The sequence below is a fragment of the Cydia splendana genome, chromosome 6 (assembly GCF_910591565.1).
Source record: "Cydia splendana chromosome 6, ilCydSple1.2, whole genome shotgun sequence".
In the NCBI taxonomy this organism is placed as follows: domain Eukaryota; kingdom Metazoa; phylum Arthropoda; class Insecta; order Lepidoptera; family Tortricidae; genus Cydia; species Cydia splendana.
Window position 1 is genome coordinate 22758059 of NC_085965.1, and position 6652 is coordinate 22764710.

Genomic DNA, 6652 nt, shown 5'->3' on the forward strand with positions numbered 1-6652 from the left:
AATATCATCAGAACTCTCACGCCACAGCAGGCGTTGGAAATCAGTGTCTTTGTCCACGACTTTAACCTGTCTGTACATTTTGATAATATCTGCTATAAAGCAAATTTGATAAATACGCCATTTCATAATGATATGACGCAGTTCAGGTTGTAGTCGTGGACCAACCAAGACATCATCATTCAAGGACCTACCATTGAGACCTTTAGACGAGCAGTCAAAAACTATGCGAAACTTGGTTGTGGATTTGTCACTGCGAATCACGGCATGAAAAGGCATGTACACACAACCAGGCTTCGCAGCTTCCTGCTGGTCTTGGATAAGTTCCATGTGATTGAGTGATAAATATTCATTGATCACTTTGGTATATTCTTGCTTTAGGAGTGGATTACTATTCATCTTTTTCTCCAATGAGAGAAATCTCCTTAAAGCCACTTTCCGTGAATCCCCGTACTGACATGACGGATCCTTATCACGGAATGGTAAACTAACAACATAGCGACCTGTATTGTCCCTAGTTGTAGTGGATGCATAATGCTCCTCACACGCTTGGTCTTCCTTAGACAACAAGGTGCGAGGCTGGTCAGTTTCAATTTCCCAGAATTTACGGAGAGTGTCATTAATGGAGCTATCCAGAATATGGGCAGTTATAAAGTTATTAGCATGGTTACTCACTTGTGTTTTTCCTGACAGGATCCAGCCCAGAGCGGTGTTTTGTGCTGTCAGGTTGGACGATGGATTCCGTACCATACCCTCTATCAGAGTCTGTCCATACACCTCAGCGCCCAGCAACATGTCCACATGCCCAGGAGTGTCATATCCTGGATCTGCCATCTTTAATTTCTTCAACTCTGGCCAATTATGAATCTCAACTTTCTATGAAGGAATGGGATTAGTTACCTGTCTTACCACATATGCCTGAACAACACAACTAAAGGAGCCACAAGTGGATTGTATTTTGAATTGAACCTTGTGTTAAATTGGTGTTGATAATGGGATTTTCTCCCCACCCAGTCCTGAAGGATCAACACTACCATTTGCAGGTATCTTGTGTAACTGAAGTAATTGTACAGTACGCTCACTCACAAATGATATTTGAGAACCCTGGTCAAGAAATGCCCTAAGTGTATGACAATTTCCCTTATTTTCTACCTTAACTAATGCCGTAGTTAACATTACCTCACTATTGGGCATACTCGACCCTTCAGCAGCATGAGCCACAATGTTACTAGGTACTGGTTCCCTCTGCTCTGGCTTCTCCTGGATACCTTCACACTGTTTGCCGTGGATCTTTTCCCCTTCACTGACTCGGCTTGGTTGCGCTGAAGGTGGATGGTCGCTGTACAGATGCAGCAGGGAGTGGTGGCGACGACCGCAGCGCTTACATGATGTATCTCGCTTGCACTGTGTTGCAGAATGCTTTGCTCCAAAACAATTGAAGCACAACGCCTTATTTTTGACAAAGTCCCGCCGTTGTTGTACTGAGTCCTGGCTAAAACGCTTACATTGGTACAACAAGTGAGCCTCTGCACAGCATGGACAGGATATTGATGACGCTGTTGTAGTAACGCTGAACACCTTAGGTCGCTCTGCTTCTTTTGGTTTTGTTTCTCTCTTGTTACTTGGATCTAGGAACTCTAATGCTCTGAATCTGGATTCCAGGAATGTTGAAAATTCACTAAAGGTTGGTAGTGTGTCTGAGTTATCACTGATCTTGTGTTCCCATAGTTTCCGGGATTCCTGATCAAGCTTCTGTATGACCAGGTGGATAATAATGAGATCCCAGGATGAAACATCTATATTCATGTTGGTGAGAGCACTTAAACATTCATTTGTTGTGTCCAATATTTGTTTGACACCATAACAAGATGCTGTGGATAAGGTCTTTTGGCTTATTAATCGATTGAGTATGCACGATGAGATGTAGCGTGTGTTACTGTGCCTTTTCTTTAATAATGTCCAACATTGTTCATAATTTGCATCAGTTATGGGTGTGTGTCGTATTAATTGCTCTGCCTCACCTGTCAGATCACCTTTCAAGTAATGGAGCTTTTGCACAGGTACTAAAGTTTGGTTATTATGGATCACAGATTCAAATAAGTCATGAAAGGTAGGCCACTCTGCATACTTGCCGGAAAACACTGGGATAATAATTCTTGGTAGCTTCACTGCACTGGATACATTGGATTCATTATTGTGTGAGTGAGCTGTGGATATTGCCGGCAAGCTTGCTTGTGGTTTGATTTTGTCCAAGGCCTCTTTTAACTGACATTTATATTCAATGTATTTCTCTTCGACTCTGTCATAAGTCTCGGATGTGAAATAGGTGTTGTTGGGATCTTCGGATTCTAACACGATAGCTTGATGATTGTTCTCGAAACATTTCCAGTAGCCTTCTAACAGGTCTAACCTTGTTTCTATGTATGTACTCGTAATCCGGGCCTTGGGCGATTTTTTGAAGTTAGATACGGCTTTATCTATCTTCTCTTCTATATTTTTCTGTAATTTGGTGTAAGAGTCGACTTCCATGATGATTTTGGTGGTGAACTTTCACTTGTTTTACAAACTTCCGGTTCGTTTGGACCATGTCCGACCGCCTGGCCGGCACAATTTGGATTTGGATAAATCTGGTTCAATGGTGGATGATTATGCAATAAAACTTTGATTTTATGAAAAGACGCATTGTATTATTACTTTTCACATACATTTATACCGTGAATCGACACTATAACTAATTTTCCGTTTTATTATAAAGGAAAGCGAACTAGCTAGTGCAGCCATTTTTTGCAAGAGAAAAGCACAGATAAAATATCTTTGACATAAATCTAGGCCGAGCTGTTTGAGGTTTCAAATTAAACTATTTGCACAATGAATGGCAAATTACTCATAAATCTTATAATAATACATATAACGCTCAAACAGTTACCCGGCCATCTAATTTATTTGAATTATATCAAATATTTTGTACATTTAAATCAAAATAACATCAATTCAACTTATCCACAATGCACATTAACATCAATAATGGTTTCAAACCCACGAAAACAATATTTAAACTTAACTCGAAAAAATCTTCAATCAATTTTTTTTTAACAAAATTGACCAACATCCACGGTGTCTAAATTGCTTTGGTGCACTGACATATACTTACTTTACTCTTTGGCACTGACGATCCAGTCGAAACGTCATCAAGCAGACTAATTTATGAATACGTCAATGTAAGCTGAATTTATCTGATTACCCTCATTACAAGCTTTTATTTAATTTCACCTGTCCGTTGTCTGTCTGTCGGTCTGTAATCAAATCTTGCAAGTAAAATTTGATTCACTTCCCGGTTTCCGATTGAGCTGAAATTTTGCATGCATTGTATCAATCGGATGACAATGCAATATTATGGTACCATCGAGCTGATCTGATGATGGAGACAGGAGGTGGCCATAGGAACTCTGTGATGAAACAACGCAACCTAATTGTGTAAGGGGTTTTTATAATTGTCTCGATGAGTATTAGTTGTCTGTCGTAAGAAAACTACAGTCAGCGATAAAAGCTTATGTACCAAAAATGAAATTTTTTGCCAAAAACTTATTTCATTAAATACGGTAATGTTGTCATGTTAGTACAGTTTTACTACGTAGTGGCCGAGAACCAGAGGCGGCCGGTAAACCGGCTAAACTACCCTATACATGTTGTAGCGTTCGAAACGAAAATTTATGTTGAGCATATTCAATAAACACACGTGGCAAAACTTAATAGGTACGTAAAATAATATTTTTATATCAGTAGTCAGTACCTATGATAATATCTAAACTTTCTGAACGGATGTCTCTCAGTCACAGTTGGTCGCCCCGTGAAGTGAATGAGTGATGAAATAGTACATTACGATACACGTGCGAAAAGTAAGAAATTCGCAACGAGTGGCGATAAATTGGGACACGACCGAAGAGAGTGTTTTAAATCGACACGAGTTGCGAATTCCCTTTTCGCACGTGTATTGTACAACGTTTTACAGTACACATGGCCCGTTAAATTTTCGACATATGCACGTATTGTGCCAATTACCGCACTAGGGCAGTAAAGTAGCACCATATATAAATAAATATTATTTAACTTTGATGAGTGTTACTCAGGCACTTAGCTTAGATAATGTAAGTAATATCAAAAACATACATATGTAACTCCGTATAAGATGAATAAAGTCTAAGAAAAAAACGTGCCTCGGAAATCAAGAAAAAGTCATTTTCGGAAAGATGGCGCACACACCTTTGGCCTATGGTCGGCTAGATGGCGTTGACGACACCGTTTTATATTTAACAATTTTAACACATAGGTATCAGTGAATGAACATGGGTCAAAATGATATAAAAATAATAAAATCATTTATCCATATATATAAATTTTTTCGATAGTTTTATACGTTTTCATTTTGAGTTTTAGTCGTGTGTCGATAGATGGCAGTAAATTTATTGTGACTACAAAAAATTTACTATGACAGGACCCCTCTATACTATCTATTCTCTTTGGTAATATGTAATGTTATTAAGTATGCCATCGCTCATTTTATCTTGATGTGAGGACTACATTGTATACAATATTTCTTCTGTAAATGTATTATTTTTATTGGGCTACAAATATAATGACCACCAAAAAATACTTTGGTACCCTAAATAAAAAAATCATGCTTACCAAAAAAAATTACTGAACACCAAAAAAATAAGGCCTAAAAATACAAAAGTACCACCGTTTTAATTACGACTGCACTACAATTTGTATTCAAATACCAAATATATTGAATGATCACCAAAAATCATTAATGATCACCAAATCTTGAAGACCAAATTAATGGGATATTTTCACCTAAATAAACCACTATGATTACCAAAAAATGTATACATATTACCAAATAAAGTAAACTGATGACAAAATTACTAGCGCCTCCCGCTCAACCCCACGTACCCCGCACCGCATACCTACCTAACCTAACCTACTTTTCTAGTAGCATTTCGTTATGCTACTAGAAAAGAAGGTTAAACTGCTATAAGTTAAGTGGGTTAGGTTAGGTTAGCACTGCGACCCTTACAGAAACGAAATGGTACTAGAAATGTAGGTTAGGTTAGGTTTGAACTGCGACCTTTACAGAAACGAAATGCTACTATAAAAGTGGGTTAGGCTAGGTTAGAACTGCGATCCTCACAGAACCGAAATGCTACTAGAAAAGTGGGTTAGGTTAGGTTTCAACTGCGACCCATACAGAAACGAAATGCTACTAGAAAAGTCATGGGTTAGGTTCGATTAGAAACTGCGACCCATACAGAAACGAAATGCTACTAGAAAAGTGGGTTAGGTTTAAACTGCGACCCTTACAGAAACGGAATGCTGCTAAAAAAATGGGTTAGGTTAGGTTTGAACTGCGACCCTTTCAGAAACGAGATGCTACTAGAAAAGTGGGTTAGATTACGTTGGAACTGCGTCCCTCATAGAAACGAAAAGCTACTAGAAAAGAAGAGTAGGTTACGATTGAACTGCGACCCTTACAGAAACGAAATGCTTCCAGAAAAGTGGGTTAGGTTAGGTTTGAACTGCGACCCTAACAGAACCAAACTGCTATCAGAAAAGTGGGTTAGGTTAGGTTTGAACTGCGACCCTTACAGAAACGAAATGCTACTAGAAAAGTGGGTTAGGTTAGGTTAGAACTGCGACTGTTAAAGAAAAGAAATGCTACTAGAAAAGTGGGTTAGGTTAGGTTTGAACTGCGACCCTTACAGAAAAGAAATGCTACTAGAAAAGTGGGTTAGGTTAGGTTTGAACTGCGACCCTAACAGAACCAAACTGCTATCAGAAAAGTGGGTTAGGTTAGGTTTGAACTGCGACCCTTACAGAAACGAAATGCTACTAGAAAAGTGGGTTAGGTTAGGTTAGAACTGCGACTGTTAAAGAAAAGAAATGCTACTAGAAAAGTGGGTTAGGTTAGGTTTGAACTGCGACCCTTACAGAAAAGAAATGCTACTAGAAAAGTGGGTTAGGTTAGGTTTGAACTGCGACCAATACAGAAAAGAAAAGCTACTAGAAAAGTGGGTTAGGTTAGGTTTAAACTGCGACCCTTACAGAAAAGAAATGCTACTAGAAAAGTGGGTTAGGTTAGGTTTGAACTGCGACCCATACAGAAACGAAATGCTACTGGAAAAGTGGGTTAGGTTAGGTTAGAACTGCGACTGTTACAGAAATAACATGCTACTAGAAAAAGGTGACGAAGTGGATTAATTAATTTAATAGGATAACGATAGGTATATTAAATATTTGCACAATTTTAATTACATAAAATGTGGTTACAATTTTGGTGGTCATTTACTATTTTTGGGTTTACAATGATTATTTTGGAGTAATTTGCTTTAATAGGATAGCAAGATTTAAAAATTTGGTTATAATTTTAAATTAAAATGGAGTTCTAATTTTGGTGGTCATTTACTATTTTTGGGTTTACAATGATTATTTTGGTGTCATTTTCTTTAATAGGATAGCAAGATGTAAAAATTTGGTTATCATTTCACATTAAAAGGGGGTTTGAAATTTGGTAATCAGTTACTATTTTTGGGTTAGTAATGATTAGTTTGGTGTCATTTCCTTTAATAGGATAGTAAAATGTAATAAAATAGGTCAT